This window comes from Ornithodoros turicata, chromosome 2 (genome assembly GCF_037126465.1).
Source record: "Ornithodoros turicata isolate Travis chromosome 2, ASM3712646v1, whole genome shotgun sequence".
Taxonomy (NCBI): Eukaryota; Metazoa; Arthropoda; class Arachnida; order Ixodida; family Argasidae; genus Ornithodoros; species Ornithodoros turicata.
Window position 1 is genome coordinate 60,596,007 of NC_088202.1, and position 22,773 is coordinate 60,618,779.

The 22,773-nt window shown below is 46.6% G+C and overlaps 1 protein-coding gene across 3 annotated transcripts in view; it reads right to left on the reverse strand.

Annotated features, from left to right (window-relative positions):
- The window catches only part of LOC135385477 (ubiquitin carboxyl-terminal hydrolase 2-like), a 113,987-nt gene that overhangs the window by 65,964 nt on the left and 25,250 nt on the right, over nt 1-22,773 (reverse strand). For 2 of the 3 annotated variants that reach the window (XM_064614812.1, XM_064614813.1), the window contains exon 2: nt 11,939-12,058. The exons of the other annotated variant lie outside the window; for it this stretch is intronic. The gene's annotated coding sequence lies outside the window, so the exon portion shown is untranslated. The remainder of the gene's footprint in view (nt 1-11,938; nt 12,059-22,773) is intronic. 3 annotated transcript variants of the gene reach the window in all.

Consider the following 22,773-nt stretch of genomic DNA (forward strand, 5'->3'; position numbering starts at 1 on the left):
TGGTCTGCTTAATCACCGGTGACTAATTAACCCGACGCAACACGCACCGGCAGTCATGCGTGCAACTATACTTACCCCCTACGCCGCAAACCAATTTACAGCAGAAAGACACCACACCGAGGTTCAATTTAGAGAAAGGAAACGCAAAATACCGGGCATGTCCTGCATAGTCACGAAACATGTGCGGATATAGGGCTCGGAATCCCGAGTTGGTTCTAAGACTGTGTGGCTCTGTGACGTCATCTAGCACTCGTTCCTCGTACGAATTGGCCCAAAGTACACCTACTACTTTCCATCTAAGGATGCCACGGACATTAGAGTCCGTAATTCATCGCCTACGACTCAATGTCTCATTAGCAACAGCATTTCCTGCACAAGATAGGTGTCGTTCGCTCGCCTAATTGTTCAGAACGCGGAACTCTACAGGACACGGAGAACGTGCTGGTCACCCGTCGACGCTTCGACTCCAGTCTGCAAACACTGAAGAACGCCCTCGATAAACTAGACCATCCGCCCTTCCGCGTTGAGAAGGTACTGGGGAGTTGGCCCGAGTAGCACGACAACCCGCGCTGTGTGCCCTGACGAGCTATCCCAAGGACATACGGGCTGAAGCCACTCGACACTCAGTGCTAACACACACCAAGCGTCATGGAGCAGCTGGTCGCACCGGCGCGACCTATGTCTCCATTTTTTTTCTATGTCTATCCATTCATCCGAAGATGTTTTTACTATCCGGAATTTTAGGATTTCTGAATGTGAATCCCGGAATCGGATCGGGATCTTTATTCCCGAATCCCGTTTGTTGTCGTATGGTGCTGTATACACTTGCCCATCCACGCTATTGCAAATAGCAATACAGTTCGCGTTTCCGATACCTTTATTGATGGATATTGCTCTTTCTCACTTTTTATTCCTCCACGGTAACTAAATAGTTATCAATGCGGAATAAAAAGTTAGAAAGAAAATATTGTTTTCTGAACATGAAAGAACTGATGTTCTGAGGCTGGAACAACATAGAAGGGACAAATACATACAAAGCCCTTCTATGCTGTTCCAGCCTCAGAACATCAGTTCTTTCATGTTCAACGTTGCCGCCTGCGTCGATCCCGTCGTATGAATGTGTGTATGAGTGAGCAAAAATGTAAGAGTGAAAGGAGGATGAGTGAGAGAGAGCGGCTGGTTTGTCCCATCAGATGACGCACTCTGGAAGTCGCTGAGAAGGCGTGTTAGCTTAGCTCAATTGGTAGAGCCCTGGACCGGCAATCCAGAAGATGTGGGTTTGATTGGATTGGATTGGAAAAGAAAGAAAAATATGGAGAAAAAAAATGTGGGTTTGAGTCCTACAGCTGGCTAACCTTTTCAATGACTTTCATCTTTTATCGTTAATTGTTTTCTGGTCTGGAGTAGCCGAGTCTACTTTTCTGGAAAGACATTTTCTATTTCGTCTTTTCACTTTCAAACGAACGTACCGATGGAGACCAAAAGACAAAAAAGAAAAAAAAAAGAGGGAGAAAGATCCGCAACATTCTGCGATATTTTGTGTAGTCTCACTGGTCTGAAGAATCCTTGCGATTTCGTATAGGAGCTTTGACGCTACTTGATAGCTGTTCTCGGCTATCGGCTGTGGGTGAGTTCGGTCAGCAGCTAACGTGTTTGCAATGTGTCGTGGACGATGCAGTTGGCTCGAACGCTACTGTGCGCCACGTTTCAGTAACGGGAAAGTCAAGGAGTAGCCTTTAGCAGCTGTACATTTTACGGGAAAGGTGACCGAGTTTACAGTACACTTATTTCGCGCCACGATGTGCTTCCTAGTCGCATAAGGTAAACATAATGCGTCGTGGAGGAAGTTGCCCATGTTGACGTTCGTACATGCAACTGAGACACCTCCTGATATATAGCTCGCAATAGGCGAGCTAGCCAGTAACATTGCTGAAAGGGTTGCACGTCAGCAAATACGATAAATGACGCCAGCAGACTGTGGTGGAGCGGGACAAATTTGCTTAGGTACGGCAATCTTTTGCGGGAGGTTTCAGACGGTGTCTGTTTACCGGGATTTCACCACACGTTAACGAAAGCCCTTAAATGGGAAAAAATAAGTCGCGGGGCGGGCACCTGTGACGTAACTAATCATCGTGCCTGCTACAGGTACCTAAAGCGCACGATAAATAGGTAAGTATTAATAGGAGTCTGTTAAGGACGGGAAAAGGTGCTACTAAGGAATGCTTCGTTTTATTATGACATGCAGGCGACATGTATCAAATGAGCTAACGTGCAATATAAAGAAGTAAGATTTTTTTCCTGTTATCGTCATCATCGTCAGAGAGAGAGAAGGGGCGGTGAAAGGTGTGCGGGGAAAATCCAATACTCAAGTCGCCACGGGGCAAGTTGGCTGATGGGCTTCATTGGCCAGACCACTTATGCCGTAACAATGGGCCATACCGGCCCCGGGCGAATCACTTGGTAGCGTATCCGTCTACTGCTACCAAGGTTGCGAGTTCGAACCCCGTCGGTGATGCGTTTGCTCGTTGGTGGTAGCCAAGGTCATGCTGAAGACTGGGAGGTGATGGGTTCGAATCCTATCACCAGCTGAGCTGTCTGGGGGTTTCCCCGGCAGATTTTCCAGACGAATGTCGGCATAGCTTCCCTTGAAGTCGGCCCAGCACGCAGACTAACTCCCCCTCCCCCATGTCGTCTCCCCATCTGCCCACGTCTGTACGCCGCTCATAGCCACAATCACTTCGCGGCGCTAACACGGAATAAAAGAAAAAGAACCTGGCGGAGGATGCGAGCAACTTGGTGGCATGCTACAAGTTGCTTAGGCACGGTGTGCCGTGTACTGAGATTTCAGTACACGTTAAAGAACCCTCATGTGGGCAAAATTAATCCACAGACCGACCACGGTGGCGTCACTCATTAGCATAGTTGTCTGGTGACGTAAAGCCACGAATTATTCATTATTATTATTTTTATTATTACACCCGGCTGTGCTCTTGCTGGCGGGTTTTCCGCAGCTTTCCTGACAGAACGACATTATAAGAAACAGGGCCTATTATTCCAATTGCGCAGAAAACTTTTTTGTTGTTATCTAGATCCTGGGGAATGCGGGCAATTTCATTACTTCCAAGTTAAAACTGCACGTTTTAATGAAAATTATGTCACGCAAAATGATACGAATCCGCAAAAATGACATCAATTGCAACGGGCAAACTAGTGCCATTCATTACCATGATATCCATAGTTGGATTTACTGGTTTGTTATTAAACTAACGAACGAAACCGGCGGCGAGTCCCTCTCTCTTTTATGCTTTCCATGTCCTTTCCACGACTGCCTGTTGGCCTTCCGCCTGTCAGGCGAAGGCCCCCAGACCAGCGTTCTTCTGATGCTGTCCTTGCAAGGACCGCCTGCTACGCGTGCTCTCGTTACCCGCAGGGTTTCCGAGTATAACAGCCCTCGTCCAACACTTCGCTCGTTTTAACCTCGGTCTGAGGACGGGCTTTTTGGTATGTGTACGTGGGCCGTTTGTTGTTATTCTGTCCTCTCTCTTTTGCTCTGGCGGTCGCGCGTGAAGGTTTTCTTTTTTTTTTCGCTGGAAAAGAAGGGCTCATTAATCTGTGCACGGGAAGAAGGACGTGCAAATGAAAGCTACACTGAAGTCGCCCCCTTGACCCTCCGAACGTTTCGTCCTTCTTTTTTGAGTGACAAATCGTTTAGTTCAAAAGAAAAGTGAGGAGGAAGGGACAGGGGGAGGGAGTAACTGAACTTAAACTCCAGACGTTATCTAAATATGCAAAATACAGTTTGATTATCACCCGATCCTGCAAGCAAGTACATCCACCAAACGGCCGAACCCTATGCCTTCAGCAATGCGAACTCAGCTTGAAGCAAGTTGTAACTGCAGAACATTTGCACCTATATTAGCAACGTGCGTGTTATGCAGACTCGTACAGTAACTTGAGTATAGAGTATGTATTTAAGTTCGGTATCTTGAAGAATTTTCCGAGTAACTTGACATTTTGCAAATACTACTAAAAGTCAGTATTTAGTAATCTAACTGAAATACTTTTTTCAATAATTGCTTCTACTCATTTTCCAAGTTACTTTGAAGATACTTCTGTGCACGTGACACGGAGGTCGAGCGGAACATTCTCTTTTGTCTCGGTATTGCCTATGTGCTGTACATATGTTCTTGCGTCGGATATATTCGGAATATCCACCGTCCTCTTGGGAAGCAGCAGCGTCCAGCGTCTGGGGTTTGGGAGCATGCATCATACGATGTGTCGTCCTGAAGGATATGCGGGTAAACTATTGAGACCCCTATCAGGCAGAACAGAAGACCCGTGCCGACAGCCGTAGCGAGAGAGGGCTCGTAAAATATGTCTCAATGTAGCCTTCACTCCCCAGTTCAAGTACCGAATCGGATACTGTGACAGCTGTCTATGCTCCAAATGTGGCGTCGTAGCGAACATTGAGCACGTCCTAATAGAATGTAAGCTCTACGAAACGGAGAGGCGGCAGCTCTCTGCTCAGTTGAGTGGTGCTAGCCGACAGACGTTCAACCTGGCTACAATTCTGGGCCCATGTCAGAGCCATGTGCAACACCGTCGAGGTCTTGTGATGTTCTTGGAGTTCCTCTTGGCTACCGGTTTGCTCCAGACGCTGTAGGGTCCTCCCCTGCATCTCAAGGACCATTGGCGCTTCTTTCATGTGTTTCTTTCTTCCTTTTGTGTGACGTAGCGCTGCGCAGCCAGTGGAGGGGAGTTCAAGGGTTGTACTTGCACAAATTCTTCATTTTCATATTTCACATCTCATGTTTCGCGTGTAATGGGGTGAATCACCCCAGACCATGGTCAGGATTTATTCGTTGTTGTTGTTGGCACCAAAAATAGATCGAATCTTTCAATATTCCTTGCGTTTGCCAGTTTGTGTGCTCAAGCCTCAGAACTGTTTACCTTGCAAGAATATTTTACGTGTTTCTTTCTGCTTGTGCCACCTTTTGTGGACGTGTTGTTTTCTCTCTCTTGTTCATAGTATAGATTTTTATGCAGATATTATTTCTCCTCATAGCTCTGTCGAGTACATACATTGTTTTTTGTTTGTCAATTTCTCCTAGCTAGATCCATACCCCACCGACCCCTATAGGAAAATGGTTAAATCATTGTTCGTACCCCTGTACCTGGATAACAAATGATAATTCGTGGCTTGACGTTGCGAGACAACTGCGACCATGAACGACGCCACAGTGATCGGTCTGTGGATTCATTTTCCCCACCGTTGGGACACCGGAAACCATGTCATGCTGCGTGGTCTTTTTAAGAGTCCAAGAGTGCTGTGAAATAAAGTTGTGCGGTATATTGTAAATAAGAAAGCTACAGCACAAAAGTCAACAAAGGTCTCTACGTTGGTACCCATTTTGGTACGGACGTTAATAACAACTAAAGGGGTAGGACACCTCGTTTCAAGTTATCCCAGACAGCCGTAAAATACCCTTTATCACAGATACCCTTTGCTTGCATCGATGTGAACCTGGATTCCAAGTTTTACAGCAAAGGGCACCGCGAATATCGAAACTCATCCGGCTCTGACATCACAGCTGGGGTCTCCGCCACTCAGGCAGCGCGGGGAGGTCACGTGCTTACGGCTACCAATGGGGACAGCCGTACGTCTCGCGCCTCTAATATCAGAGCGTGACGCGCATGTGTGATATCACGCCAAGTACGACACCTAGAACAATATTTCATGTTTCCTCAAAAGTCTGGTGTACAGTATACGATGCGGGCATGATGCAAGGAACCGCACCTATCAAACTGTCACAACCCTTTTAGGAGGAGATCCAACAGGATATTTCTAACGTTTTTCGACCTGACTAGTACTCTATAGAGCTCACACTGCTCTTTGTCAATTTGTATCTTCCTCGTTCCCCTTTTTAGTGGTCTTGACCTCTTCATTTGTTTGTCTCTCTGTCTGGCTTTCTACGTCTGGGATTTCGCGCGAGGATGGCTGCTCTAGTCAATCTTCTTTTTTAGCCACTGCAACGCGCCGAAAAACAAAGACACAGCTGAAGTTAGACAGAACACAAGGCGCACTTCCAACACGTCTTTACTACACAGACACACAAACAAGGATCCGAAGCACTGCTCTTCGCAACGCCCACTATGAATCAGGCGAAACCACCCCCAAAAAGACAAGTTCCTTGATGGACAAACCGATAGACGGCGTGGCAACACACCGTTCCCCCATTCTGCTTATCTCAGCAGCCTCCATTATCTCCCTGGTTAATGTGTTATTGTGTTTCCCAATACATTCAGTCTCCGAAAAACCCGCTTGACATCCACACGTGTTACAAAGTTGGGCCAGCCATACCCAAGCAGCACAACGTACTGAAAGTCGAGTGGGTGGATAGGGGTCGATAGGGGTGGACGGTATGTGTCTTATCGATGTTCCTTAGTTTCACGAGTCTGTTCAAGGCCTTCCACCTACCCGTCCACCCCTATTGCACCCGACTTTCAGTACATTTTGCTGCTTGGGTACCTCCCTCTTATTCTTAACATTATTACTGTGTTCCCTCAACGTATGATTGACACACCGACTGGTTTGCCCTACACAGCACCTACCGCACGATAAGAGAATCTTATAAACGACACCAGATACACACGATATGAACTGCCGCCTATGTCTGACCTCACACTCCAAGGTGCTACCTTTAGAACGAGGTCGAAGCCCCGCCACTTTCAGTAACTTTTTCGGGGCCGAAAATAGTACACTGACACCCGTCTTAGAAAACACCCTTTTAAGCCTGTGTGACACAGTATGAATACTATACGGAATAACCACAGGACGTGTTCCCGCCCGTTCAACCGCGACTCTCTTCCCATACAAGCCACTAAAAATCGTATCTGCAACAGATGAGAGAACACCACAGGGGAACCCTGCATCCCTTAACCTAAACACCTAATTGTTGAAACTAACTATGAACGCAATGCACACATGACTTATTCAACGCGCTAAGCCAGCACAACTTGGCGATCCCCCGTTTTACAATCTTTGACTGCGCTGAATCATACTGCAACAGCGCCTTTTTACTCCGAGGACTATACCCCCAACATGTGCGGTCCGGATGAAACTCTATGCTTAGGTCCAAAAACCTGATCTTATGATTGTCCGGAACTTCATGAGTGATTTCCGAACCACCAAAACAGTCCTTTACCCGGGAAACCATGTCTACAACGTCTCCCTCTACGTTCTCACATAAACCAGGAAGTACCACAAAGAAATCGTCCACATACCGAAACACTCTCAGTACGCTAAAACCGGCCAAGCGCATAGCCATCCTACAATCAACCGCCCCCAGAACAATATCACTCAGGAGGGGCGCAATAGATGACCCTGTACACACACCTTGCTTCTGCAGGTAAGGGACCCCTTCCCACTTCATATAAGTCGACTCAAGGTACACAATTACGGCCAGTTCCCACACACAGCGCTTCGCTTTATAGCGCTAGAAAATAGCCCTCAAAATCTGGCGCTGTTTTTCCGCCTGCCGTTCTCACATACAACCGAGCACATAGCGCTATCCTGCTGGGGTCGCGGGATATCTCGTTGCGACGTGATGGACCGGTACTACCGTGATTGCATACTGTCGGCGTCGGTTGAGAAGAATGTGTTGCCCTTTCGATACTCTTCTTACAACATATAGGTTTGTGGTACATAAAATAGAAATAATTAAAAACTATTTCAGGCTGAATGTTGGCTACCTACTGACTGCATTGTCCCGCATCGACAACACATCGAACACCTTCAGAAGTACCCTTTATGACGAGCAAAAGCATTATGGGCATGAGAAGAGTGTACAAACATCGAAACACGGAAACTGGAATGTGGGGCCTTCTTTTTGTCTTCAGCGTCGTTCACGGTAATAACTTGCATGACCACATGCGCCGCCTAAATGATCCGAGAGTTCCGCACTAGCGGCATGCAGTTTTGGCTTTGAAGCGCTACGGGCGAGACAGCGGAAATGGACTTCAACATTTATCACCAGCCACTAAGCGTTCTAGACGACAACACTACAACAGGTTGCTCACAAGGGTTAACCACGGTGATACAGCGAGAATTCTCACGTGATCTCTGACATCCTCCAGTGATGTTTGTGCAATAACCTGAAGCATAAAGTACGCGCGATTCTGTGCCAACAGCGGACAACTAACGTAATCGTCAGTTCCTTCCTCGTGCCACACGTCAAGACAAAGACCTGCGCAAGGTCTCTCTAATACCCCTGACACACGGGCATCCTAAGGGCCTTTCAAGAGAAGAACACACTGCTAAAATAATTCTTGTATCGCCCTGCCATTTCTTGCCTGAACAGCCAATGTCACGTTTCCGGCGGCGTACGGTGAGAGAGTGCCGCGTGTCTAAGGCCCAAACTCCTTTCAATAAGGAGTTGGAGCCTGTCCGTGTGTCAGGGATATTAGCTATCTGATCGATGTGGCCACAAACCAAATGCATTGTCCAGCACAGACGTACGTCATCATCGCACAGGCTTAGCATGCAGCACTGCTTATGACCACGGGCACGCATTTGGGATCTCCGGTCACGAACCGAGTGTGTGACGTCAATAGTCACGTGGCAGGCCCTTTTTGTTCTTGGCACGAGAACTGCCGGGATTGCTTTCCGCACCCGCTAAGTATAGCAGGAAAAACGACGTCGTCGTCGCTGTGGGGAACGACTGACGTGCGCGCTCGAGGGCGGTGAAAGTAGTAGTAGTACATATACGGTGTTTTGCCTAATGTGTTGAAAGTTAGAAACGACACATATCTGAAATGTTGACGCGCGTTCTAAAACGGTACGAATCAATATATAGTATACAGGATGTCGAGACACAACTTCACTGTTGTTTCTGCGTTGTGCTTCTTCGAACGACAGGTCACTCCAGTGCAGTTTTTCCGTATGCTTGCTGCCGGCCAGACTTCGTAGGAAGTCTCATTTTACGGCTTAACTTTAGCGGTAAAAAAACCAAAGCAACCTCGGTCAGGTGCGATTTTCGGTGGTCACGCTTTACGCACAGGCGATAGCTCGCTATTTACGAAACTGTACGAAATCCACGATAACGGGAATTTGATTGTGCCTAAACTAGAAAAGGACACGGAAAGAAATACGCAGGACATAACATAGCTTTGGACGTGCAAATTGACTGGGATTCAGCTCAACATAACGCACGTTGACCGGCAATTGAGAGATGCGTGGTTCAAATCCTGTCGCTGTCTGGCTTTTTCGACGACTGCCATATTCCAATGCGCCGTTTGTTTTATTTCCCAGTTGTATCACCATTCGGATCTCCTGAGGCAATCATAAAGATTTCTTAAATTGCGTATACGAGAATGAATAATTCCAAACTTTTCGTCGTGTCCAAGAAGTAAAACGCAAAATAAGGTCCCCTCCGAGTCACCTCGAGTCCCCCCACGAGTCAAAACGGAAGCGTGACACGCGCAATGATATTACGGAAAACTTGGTTCTGTTGACAGAATGCGTCAAGTTTGGATGTTCTAGCAACGCGTTTTCGAACCACGCCAAATACAACCACACAAAATACGGTGTGCAGAAGACACATATTCACGTACAAGTGACGACAACCGCCCACACCATGTACCGCGCAATCTGCGTAATATAGCGCCTTCTTTTTGGCTGGCATCAGAAGAGCGTGAATGAGCACTGAATGAGCGTTACAAAGTAGCACACACTCGTCGATGACGAACGCCAGTGAAAGAAGCATCTTGACGGGTAAAAGAGAGGTCTGTCCTCAGAAGAGCAGTTCTGCAGCTTCAACGTATCTTTTGTTTCGGTCACGGATTGCACTTGCTCGAGTTCTCTCTGCGTATAGTCATTCACTCGGGTGATTGCGTAGGCTCTGTAGTGCTTGAATACGCTATGCAAGCTGCCCAGTTTTCCCTATTTCCCGTGGAGCGACCTGATTGTTCCCTGTCCCAAATAAGGGGGCAACACTTCGAGGTAAAGCGAACGTGGTTTCTACCGTGGACCCACGTCGGTCTACGAATACCCTCCCGTTGCTGCCTTGTCAGTGGTTTACCCTCTCCCCTGCGCACAGACAAATTGTGGTAGCTCACGTGCTTGATCTTGTGGCGGACATTGTTGTTGCATTGTTGGCGGACATCGCATTGTTGCAGCGGCGGCACGACGTTTTCGTAACTTGCGTACGTAGCAACGGGTGAAAACAGGACGTCGCGCTTCCGCGCATCCGTTTTACTTTTTTCTGTTTGATTTCGTGTTAGCGCCGCGAAGCAACTGAGGCTATGAGCGGCGTAGAGACGTGGACAGATGGAGAGAGGGCAGCAGAAATGAGTGGGAGAAAGGGCGTTAGTATGTGTCCAGGGCCGGCTTTAGGGGGAACGTGTCGACATTCGTCTGGAAAGTCTGCGGAAAACACAGGGAACACCTCAGACAACACAGCCGGTGGTAGGATTTGAACCCACTACCTCCCAGTCTTCATCGCGACCTTGGCTATACCACCAAGAAATTGCTGATAGAGCTCGCCTCGGCTCGTTTGCCTATATCTGTTGTCTACGACCAACGAACGGACGGTCCACTGTAAGCAGCTCGGCCATTTTGCTGGTACGTCAGGCCGGGCATGAACTTTTTGTAGAGCCACTGCCGCCAGATACCTTAAATGACTGGCCTTTCTAATAAGCGTAGTAACAAAAAGAAAGAGTCGACTTTCGTCCTGCGCCACATGCAAATGCTTCACCGATACATGTGCAGCATGCATAGAGTGAATGTTCCTGCTCCAATTGGCAGCCCATTATGCAAAAAGACACTACGGAAAATTTTCTATAAAACTGTTCATATCATAATTGCAGCACAGAGATGGGACAACTGGAACAAACAGAGACACACGCACTTGCAGTAAGTTTCCTGCAGTTATGATATGGACTACTACCAACTTCCCCGCTTTATCCCATTGAACTCTAAAACCTACAAAGTCTAACTCTAAAACTTGGGGCTTACAAAACAAGAACTGTAGGAGGGAACAGGACAGGAGCTACTGCGGAAATTTTGATGGACCCACACAAGTATGTCGTTACCCCACCCCCATCCACACACAGAGGCAGACACAGAGACAGAGATACCTACAGAGGGAAACCACCAAACCCCATAGTTTTCGCGATAAGCCCACTTACAAGGAAATAATGCAGCGAACGTGATGAGCCAGAGATCTACGTCTATCCACATGCCAGATGTGTATCACGGAATCCTATCTTCCTCGGAAACAAGTTCACAGACGGATGGCATATGCAACGTTCTCCACGTTTCTCAATTATCTCCCCAATCAGTCGTGTTTATACCCTGCGGGGGGGTGTCCTCCTGGGTGCATGCTATACCGCACGTATCGTCTCGGGTCCGTCAAAAATTTCTGTAGTTGCCAACTAGTGCGTATCCTTTTCTCTTCTGATGTTTTCGTTTTGCCAGCCCCAATTTTCACTGGGGTGAGCATGTACCTACTAGTTTAGAACCAGTTTCAGTTTAGAGGGAATACCAACCACGAAGCGATCCTCAAATCCACTGAGCACCTCTAATGCATTCCTGGGCGCTAACACATTCGCCATGCGGAGTATGAACCGAGCAAAAAGGCGACCGTTGCGACCCTACCGCTGCCGGCGCGAGGGGAACTAGGTATGACATCAGAAGCAGGTAGCCTCCCAACTAGCGTGAACAATAGATGCAAGTGACGTCAGGTTTAACGCAAGGGAATTTGATATATCTCAGATAAGAGTCTTCCTTGTGAGCCATCCTCCACCGGGAATTTGGATTTCCCAGAAGTCTCTTCATGTCGTTTAGCGCACTATATAGTCGCACCCTAGTCGCATTCGCGCCGTAAAAACTCTTATTTGTATCATCACAAAAAAAAAAAAAAAAAAGATTATGACTTGCCTAAGAATCGATGGCCCATGGACTGTGACGTTTAACAAACGTTTGTTGTTGACGCCAGCCGCCGTTGAGCGTCGTGGCGTACGCTAAGCGGGAAGCACACACAGCCGATGGGGTCCGCCCCTGAAAAGATGAGTTACACGGTTACAGGACTCGCATGATGAATACTCAGATGCCTCATTGGCGGATCGCTGCGTACGGCAAGTGTACACAGAAACTGACATACTGGCGCAATTATTTTACAGCAGTACGGAAGCGACAATATTGTGTACATCACAGGAATCAACTGAAGACTAATGTCGCCAAGAACATCAATTCAGTTCATTGCGAATCGCTTTGATTTCTGAATGAATTTGTAAACAAATAAACAAAAAATGCACGATGATCCTCGTTCTCGACTCATGTGGCACCCTCACTCGTGCAAATGCAGTGCACACGCTTTTCGGAGTCCCACAGTGAGATGTCACGTGGGGTGGCGCTTGAGGCGAGCACTGTGAGTGACTATACGGCGCAGTTTTCTTTGAATGATGCATTCTGATCTTTTCGCATTGGGGTCGGCTGAAAATTCGAAACCACCGATAATGTAATAGAAACATGGGCGCACACCCCATGCATGCACGTTTAACCAGGGAAGTTGCAGTGGGAAGGGGCTACGACCGACGTATTACCCCAATTGAATGATGGCGGTTGAACAACTGCCTCACTGACAGTTGCCGCGGCCTCGTTGCCGTAGGTAGTAAACGAGCAGCCAGTTGTTAGCTGCCTCGTCCACTACAACTATTATCTAGGAAACATTTACGCGGAAAAACTGGTGTGCCTCAACTGACTGCCGCTCTCACGAAATTCACCGAACAGTAACATAAGCGCAATGAGCAAGCAACAAACGCTCGATCCTGGTATAGCTCAAGGTTGCTATGACCTGTCGTCGCTAGCCCGCGTAATTATTTGCACGCCCGCGGTAAATTACTCAGCACTATCTACTTATTTTTTTAACTTTCAACCCATATATGGCATTAGTGTATACGGGTACAGAATTTATTTATTTATTTGTGACACCCTAATGGTGGCCAAGTAAACCTGGCATAAACGGCATTCTCACCAAAAGTATATTTTCATCGCAAGGAAATGACACCGAGTTTCAACCAAATGAGCAGCGCAAGCAGAATACTCTTTATTTAAAAGTACCGTAATCCAGCCAAGAGGCAGGTTATGTTGGCTGCATAGTTAACAGCTTCTAAACCCGGCACAACAAGTTATACGTGCGACAGGGGACGCTAGATATTTGCTAGTAAACTTGCGGTAAAACGGCTCGGGGCGAGAGATAATATCCAATTTGTCAAGCAACAATGATCTATGTTCCCGGCTGGCTTGCTGGTCACGATGACTACGTAGCCGAAACGTAGCCGGGGCTCCGTTTAATTTTAGACACAGTGTTATGAGCATGCAGCGTAGTTTTGCCGCCGTACCTGACGAGCAATGCGCAGTTGGTGGCGACTTGGACACAGTGTCGACCGCAATTTTCACGTTTAATTTTCTAAAAAACAATGAGCGCAATTGTGACGAAAATGGTTACGTAGTGGTACTGAGGGGTCAGGGTATCGAAGAGATAAATTTGCAAATATTGATGCTTTTTAAGAAGCGATAGCTCTACACTTCCAGCCATCGTTTAATTCTGTCCGTAGCTTTATGGGACCACGTGACATCGCGTGAGCGCCACACAGTGCTTGCAGGACGTCAAAATTTACCGCCAACGGCGGCCTTAATGCTGCCGCGTTTAAATGGGTTTGACAGAATACCCAAAGACGCATCCAATCTCTTTCTGTCCTGGGATGCCTTCTCTTGAAATCAAATAATCTGGGCTTCCTTTGGGAGGGGGTTCAACCAAAGAGACTTCCCTCTCCCCCTGGCTACGCCACTGGAGTGGCAAGGCTCAGTAATTCGAAGGATATCGTAACTAAAAAGAGACAGACGCAGAAGAACATCGACTGCAAGAAGTGCATGGAGCGCCATGTAGTACTTCCATCCTCCCTAAAATTAACTCTCTTATACTCGTCTCTTTTGTCGGGTTTCATTCAATAGATGCCAGTTGGTCTCCGAAGGTAGTATCTAATATGCTCCTAAACGAATTTCGGTCACGCAGACAGACAGTGAAAGGCAAGAGCGCACGCAAAAAAAAAAAAAAAGCCCTTTTCTCTTTCCTTTTGACTACAGTCCCTTGGCGTGTTCCCGTGTCATTGTCCGATTACCGCACGCAAGTAACGAGATGCCCACAGGCACAACACACTCACACACACACACACAAAAAAAGAGAGACGTCGCGGGAAGTTGTTTTTGCTCGGCGTAATAACGAGTCCGGAACTAATACCCGCGAGGGAAAAAGCAAAGACATCACTTTCACTGTCGCTGCGAAACATTCCCCCCCCCCCCCCCCCCGCCCAAACCTGTTCTCGGTCGCCTGCTGGAACCTCCCCTTCGATACAAGCGGAGCTTGTCCCTACGCTTATGCTGGATTTCAGAAATGACAAAGCGCATCATGATGGACGCTTTCTTTGCTCTGTGGCAGCACGGAACACCGACCACAACGTGGAATTTGCGGCGAAGTGTGAAACCTGCAGGAGAGCTATAGGATCATGCTAATAAATTCTGGCTGTACGCCTCGAGACAGCCATGATCATAACCAGCGCCACAGCGGTCGGTTTGAGGATTAATCATTGTATTTCCCATCTGAGGTTTCAGTTTGAGTGGACACCACCACTTGCAATGGGGTAGGGAATCGCCCCTGGCGATGAAACACCCCCAACCATCATCATTAAATAAAGTTGTTGTTTCAGTGTAAGAAAAAGAAAACAAAGAAAGGAAGAGGAGAAATTAAGAAGAACACAACAACAAAAAACTCCCGAACTCGACGAGTACATGCGTAACGTCATCCTACAGGAGTGTACGGAGTCGCGACAACCAGAACTGCACTCTTAAAAATGAACTTCACCACATAGCACGCCCCAAGCCAAGGAGCATGTCTAACTTCTAAGCAACATATACGATGTTAGCAAGGTACTATGGCGTCCTTGGCCGGGTGCGAACCCGCGACCTTAGGATAAGAAAACGGACATGTTACCAACCCCTGTCGATAAGTATTATAGTCGTGTTCAACATCAGAAGGAAAAGAAATTTAGTCCGTCAGCTCTCACAATATTACTGCGAGGCAGATAGGATGGCTGGGCACAGAGATGTCACTCTCCCTCCTCCGTCAGATAATGTAGAATAGAATAGAATAGAATAGAAATAGAAATAGAAAGAAAAAAATGGAAACGTAGGTCGCACTGGTGCGACCAGCTGTTCCAGGACGCTTGACGTGTGGAAGCACTGAATGAATTAAAAGATTATATCAGCACGTATGTCAGATAATGTGATCCATCACACTCACTCTGCTTCCGTATTGGCTGTTAGGGCTGGCCGCATGACACTACGCGAGCCCTCCCCATGGCGCGCCGCAGTATCTCTCCTGGCTAGCTATTTTGTCTCCTTATCTCCAAAGGCGTATGTAGATGACGGTCTGGATTTCTTTTACTTCTTAAGTTGAACACGAGCGTAAGTTATTCGAATTTTATCTCGGAATTTCGATTGTGGCGAGTACAGAAGGCTACATACTTTCTTCTTCTTCTTTTTTTCGTATTTATCAGGAACTCTTTTATGCCGTACGGTTTCCAACACACCGTGTGGAACCAGATCCCAACAAAAGTCGGTGCTTGCCAAACATGGAGTTAGTAAACAACTATAACATGAAGTTATTAAAGAAAGCGTGAAATATGGCTTCAACTGACGTAAGATGGCTCAGACAGAAACAATGCCAACAAGGAGATATATTTAGGGACGACTGCTCCTTTGTCTAAGGCAACGGTACCACGCCGCACTGGGGATGATAAGCGGTAAAACACCGGTGATATGACATTGACCGAAACGATAGCGCCTTTGTTTTGCAGATCGTTCTTTAAATTAAGCAGATTAAATGTGCGACTTACATAGACCTTCCTTCCAAAGCACCGCAATGAGATTTCTTGCCACAACGGATAGCATCAATTTCTACCGAAACTGAGTGCTCAATATCGAAAATCATCAATGAGACAACCATGATAATAACGTATCTCACAACACACTCAGCTCGCGCATTCATCGCAACCATGTATGCCCCGGTAATCGTCGGACGAAATTTCCCTCCAATACATATTCATGCGGGCGCGTGACTTTTTTTCCGACCTTAATATCGATCTCAGTAATTGTAGTTGTACGTCAGCCTCGAACCCGATCGTAACCGCGTATGTTCCCACTGATGCGTAAAGACGGAATTTCGTTGATGCGGCAGCGGAAACCGTTACGACACCGGTATGTGTGACACACCCCGTTACGAGCTTCGGTCCCCAATCGTGATTGTTAGATGTGTTGTAAGTTGTTATGAATCTGTTAGCTGTAGCACGTCACGCGGCGAGCAACTGTACTCTTCTGCATGGGAAATGTTCGATGTGCCTGGACAAGGTCTACATTGGATGGAACTGCTGGGTCCTTTCAATTTTTTTCTCTTCCCCCGCGTGGATGCGACGTACTGGAGTCGCTTACGATGCGTGAATGCGTACAGGAACATTGTGAAATACATTAATCGAACGAATTGCGAAAAGTAAGGCGAAACCAGGGCGAAGTAAACGCTTACTTTGTGCTGATTTCATTATATTTTGTACAAAGTAACTGCTCGTAAAAAAAATTACAACAAGGGAATATTATGCAGCTTCCGAATCTTGCAACACATACCACTCAAGAGTTTAAAAAATAAAATAAAGACGACGAAGACGTCACTATCCGCATTTGCAGTAATGATATATCAAGCGTGACGTGTAGCGGTTGTGCAGGTACGTCTTTAGTAGTAGTCGTTTAAATTCAGACTACTAAACGAGTTAGTTAGTACTTAGTAGTGCGAATACCATCTGAAATGAACTCCCAGAATTTGTTCATTGCGTTTTTACGCTTTCTCCAACATCAATGCTACCCTATCTTCGCCACACGATATCGGGTGCTGCAGGGGAGCGATACCGTGAAGTTTCCGTACCTGCCGGAACCAATGGCGGCGTGCGTATTTCAGAACCTTATCCGTTGAGTGGACGCGATACAAATACGCTACTTCGAAGGCCACGTTATCAACGGACTAAAAACACCCTCTAATACAGTTTTAGTGCACCGTACGCTATCGCCTTTGCGTAACTAAGGAATAGGCGATAGCGTACGATATACTAAAACACACTATTATCAGGTATCGCCCGGTATGAAATGATTAGTTCAGTCACACGCGTTAGTTTTCCATTTTGAGACCAGAATGGCTCATTTGCCTAACAGCAACTTCTTTCCTATGATATATTAACCGAGGTGCAGCGGCGCAATTGAGAAATCGCCGAATGGAGACTTTCGGGAGGTAATCAGCCTAATATCCCCAGCGAACTAACTTTGAAGCTTAGATGTAGTGCACCGTAGACATTCTATTTGCTTTTTATACGATACTTTAGCTCTGTCACGGCCGTTTACACTCTAGTTTGCACCGGATCTCATATGTCAAAGCCTTATACCGCAACGAGTGCCACAGAGTACTGTCTAAATTAATGCAGCTCAACCCAGATGTATTGGCGGATAGTTTGGGTTTTGGAGTATAAATGATACTGTTGCAGTGCGCGATCGCGGCATGATCGACGAAGACCGGTTCATCAGGATTAACCGAGCTGCACTTGCGTCAGTAGCAACCCTCAATGGGAAGCCTCCAATGGCATTCCTCAGCAATAACTTCTTCATTGTAATTCTCGCATATATAGTGGCACGTCTCGAAGCGCGGAATTTAAATAGTCGATGGAGAGATTATTTATCGCATTTACGCCAAGGATGCTGTGGAATTTTAAATAAATACTCCGTATGTTACATAAAGCGGCGCGGCGCTCACAATAGCCGAAGGGTATCAACGGCTGCCGAATATGGCACGTTCGCCGAAACCTCGCGAGACGAACCCAGAAAAGTATTCCATAATTTAAAGTAACGGACGAGAGGGAAAGATGCATGAAGCCAAAGGCACCTTCGCAGTAAAGACCGCTGGGGAAACATATTTGCATGGGCATCTCCAGATGACGAACGATTTCACGTCCAGTCGCTCCCGTACAATTCTCCTATAAACACAGCACTGCAGTCTCGCGGCACGTTTCATCTAGGCAATGCACAAGTACATCTAATCGGGCAGTAAAACATGCCATTATTGCCCGCTGCAGCTCGGTCGCAGATCTGGTTATCGCACCGACAACGGGGTGCGCTGCCAATAAGGTTTGCTCGCGAATGGCGCTGTCAAGGTTCTTTCCGCCAGAGAGCACTGTTCTACATCGGGGACGTTGATCATCTTTCTCTCTTTTTTGCCCCGTCTCCGCCACAACTCTTTTTCCCCTTTCCAACCAGCAGCTGTGCTATCTAGGTATCGTGGTAAAATTCCAGCAACCTGCATGTAATGTAGAGGTGGTAGTCGTTATGGAAGAGTAGGTGTTAGCTCGCGCGTTGCATTTTGCGTTGTTGCGACATCCGCATTCGGGTGGAAATACGATAAAGAACATGTAGCTACGTAGAATATGCGTTCAGTCCAGTGCATGCAAGGAGTATCATCTGACGTGCCCCCAACAACAACAGAAAGTACTTCTCTGAAAATTATGGGTAAACGGTAAAACTGAAAAACGGTATACAGGGTGTTCCACGAAAAATGAGTCAAAGTTTTTTTTTTTTTAAATGGTTCATCGCACACCAAAAAGACTGACTGCATAGTGTTACGAGTGGTGTGAAGATACTCGAACAAGTTTTGTTTTGTAGTTAATTAAGTGAAATTAATTAGGCAGTTTTTAATTAGAAGGATTAGAACCCAAATGTCAATGAGAATGTTGTAGCCGCTGATTGCAACTTTGTACCTCTAAAGGATCCTTTTTTTCCCGGCTCCAAGGACTAACTTTGGGGGTTTGCAAAAAAAAAAAAAAAAAAGAAAGAAAAGAAAGACGCGAGAACTGCCATAGACGCGCGAGGAGTCAATGTCAAGCCAAAATGTCAATGAGAACTGTGTCTAGCCTCCGTTCGACACGCGTCCTGGAGTAGCCAGTCCAGAGTGGCTCGGGACTAACATCTCCATTTTTTTTTTCCCCAAATCAAATCACATCAATTTTCGTTCGATAACAGGACGCTCGAGGGCGCTGTGATCCGGCGCTCCTCGCGTGTCTGCAACAAGTCCAGCGTCCGTTTTTTGCAAACCCGAAAGTTATTATCTGGAGCCGGGAAAAAAGGATCTGTTAGAGGCACAAAGTTGCAATCAACTGGCTTCGTATCGTTGTATCGCCTGCTATAACTTTCTCATTGACATTTTGGCTCTAATCCTCATAATTAAAAAAGGGATTAATTAATTTCACTTAATTAATTACAAAAGAAAAATAAGTTGGAGTGTCCTCACACCACTGGTAACACTATGTAGTCCGATGAAAAATTTTTTTTAAACTTTGGCTCATTTTTCGTGAAACACCCTATAGCATCGCCGAAGTTACGCCCTGACTTACAAGCACTTTCCCAAAGTCGCGAAAAATTTAGTTTTCTGAATTCAACTCCGAAATTTGCCAAGGCAGTAATAACGTACCGTTTGCCTCCCCCCCCCCGCCCCCTTCCGCGCCGAAACACAATGCGCATAGCGGGTTAGGCATGCTCTATTATTTATTGTTATTTGTTTATTTACTGTTACAAAACCCGAAGGGCAGAAGGCATTACATGGATGAAGGAAACACGATACACAATTATTACAACAATCACTGAATAATTAATGTGACTGGGAGGCCAGAGAGTCCAGACGAGCGTCCAAATTGAAAATACGAAATAAGGAGATGATTATGTGCGCTGCGAAGCAAGGCAATTTGAAGGATGAATGATCATGGATGGATGCACTTCCCTCAGGCAATGAATTCTAAAGTTTGATGGCACGCGGGTATATATGTATAGAATGCATTCCCTACCGCGATGGTAACAGTTGAAAAAGAAAAAGAAGACAAAACCTTTGCCGCTAACAAAACAAAATGTACGAAAATGTACAAAATGTACTGCGCTTTTTAGCAGCTCTTCTGAGTGGTCTCTGGGTCTCACTGATTAAAACTTCGCTTTCGAAGTAGCAAGTTACCTTGTGTCATAGGTTGGTAAGATGCAAGAAGCAAGGTCGCTCACTTCCAGCTATCTATCCAGACTCGCATAGCCCCCACCCCCCACTCCAATGTTTGGCGACACCCTCCTTTTCTTTGCTGTGCACCAAGCACCATCCGCAGGGGGCTTTGTTTATTTATTACAGCGTCAGCTGTATGTATAGTGGAGACTTCCCCGAGATCGCGTCGGCGTCGTCGGCGTTCGGATGTCTGCACGGAACTCTTATCGCATGTGCGCTCAGCGCTAAGAGTAAGGAGGAGAATTCCGCCAGTTTACAACCGCTATCGATGGAAAGTGAGATAAAAAAAAAAACTACATCCGTTTTACAGCGTCAGCCTGTGCCCTGCAGCTTCCCACAGGGCTCGTGGTGGCTATGTGCGCTACTTCTCGCCTCGCGCCTTACAGCACGCACAAGCTTCTCGTCATCGGAGACTTCAACGTGGACGTTTCACTGGCCAAGAGCACCACTTTTCTAAGTGATATGTCCAAACAACTGGACCTGCCGCTGTGCACCGACATCCGCCAATCCACAACTAGACATGGCCCATGCATAGACTCGGTGTTCCAGAACAGCCACCTCGTTCAGGATACCACTCACCTCGCCAACCATTTCAGCAGCCTCATTTCACCACACGCACAGCTCACGCAGAATTTCTCGTTACACGAATCGTAATCGTCTTGTAATTTTTTATTCGTTTCTGTTACCCTCATGCCTTATGAGTTATGACCATTAGCGAGAGGAGAGCAACATATTTATGTAGGCATAAGTGAACACACCTTCATAAAACAAACAAGCACATGATGTCGTTTTCTATTTCGACTTCGGCCACACGTCGGCAATAACATATAAAGCTATTACAGTATTAACGTAACTGATAATGACATCCCACTCATTGTCTTGAAACACCTCCCCGTGCACGAGAGAGTGGATAAACCACTACACTCACTTTCCAGCTCAGCCCAAGTATAGAATAAAACGTGTAAGGAAGGACATAAAATAACCCAAAGTAGAAAAAAAAGAAAGAAAGAAATACACTCGAATGCAGACGTGGCTGTATTTTTATGCATATAACGCAGGGACACGACAGCGAGGAATAAAAATAATGGGGCACACTATGTTCGTACGCGGACACAGAAATACGGTGACCCACGACATCACGACTTTCCCGTCGTCCCATCTTCAGTTTCTGCGGCGGACATATCGCGTTCCACTTCCGAAACGCGCGCACAACGAATAGTCGGCGACGGGCACACTTTCAGGAAGGAAAAGGAGAAACGACCCATTTACGGCGGACATTTCCACAATTAGAAATCTTCACGGGACGCCTCGCTGAGCGCGTGCTTTCATTAAACAAAAAGAAGAACGCGTCGGATGTAAACGCAACCGCTACACTGAGGAAGTTTTGCCCAAAAAAGAGCGTTGGCGTACAACGCGAGAGACCTTGACACGATGTACTGCCCCAACCACTCTTCCCCAGATGCGAGTGAAAATAAAATGGAAACCTGAATCGATTACCATGACCTTCGAGGGAAGTTTGTTTGAAATGCGAGGGATTCCCAATGGCGGAAGTGTGGAGGCGAATAGCACTCAAGCATCCTCCGAAAGTGAGCGGGCTCCGTTGAGAGGCTGGAAAACGACATCGGCATTTACCGCGGTACTATAGGAGCATAAGCTTCACTGCTTGTGCTTATGCGAGAGTGCCCGGTATTAAATATACAGGGTTCGCCGAGATAAACTTTGGGGTTTGTAATTGAGATAAAGCAAATAAAAACGGTGTCCGAAGGCTAGAGTACATGTTAGAGGACGTGTTATGCACCAAATTTTGATGATTGATATCGATACTGCCACTTGGCCCGTCTCTCTGCGGATAAATCCTGGAATGGTGGATCAGAGGATTCCATTCTTCTCAGAATGGAATCCTCTGCTTGGGCCGCAACAAAACTGTTCGCGAGCCGTTCGGATGAAACAATCATAACTGGAACTGAATATTATTACGAGGATTCATCGACTGAATAAAAGTCGCCAAACTAGCACTGGGACAAAAAGAAGGATGACCGAAATGATTATTGTCAAGTCAAGACGTACAATAAAAGGTTCTAAATATAAGGGCTCAAACACCAGCTATAGAGATAAGTCCCATGGTTAGATAAGAAAGGAGGAGGGGAATGAAGGAAGAGGGTTATCAACCAAAACGTTGGAGTTGGACGGACTAAAAACGTTCATTAACAGGATTACCTCACTTTTTCGTATATAAGCATGTCAACATAAAAAAAAAAAACGGTACAGAACGAGCCACCTTGTCACATATCGACGTACAGTTCCATCAACTGCGAAAACTTTCCGAAGGACAAGAGTTTCTGAGTACGTCAACTGACAGAGTTGCCCCCCCCCCCCCCCCCATACAGAGCAAATCCACAAACAGCGGTGATACATGGACAAGCTCCGAGTACAGATAGGGAACAGATAAGCCATGCAGACACTATCCAGTCTCACAGAGGAGAACTCCGCGTTGTGGTCGTGAATGAGACGCAACGGAAGTCTGTGCGTGTTCACTGTGTTGCCATGAGTAAGCCAGGAAAACACCCGGGGCAGTGGAAGATAAGAAACA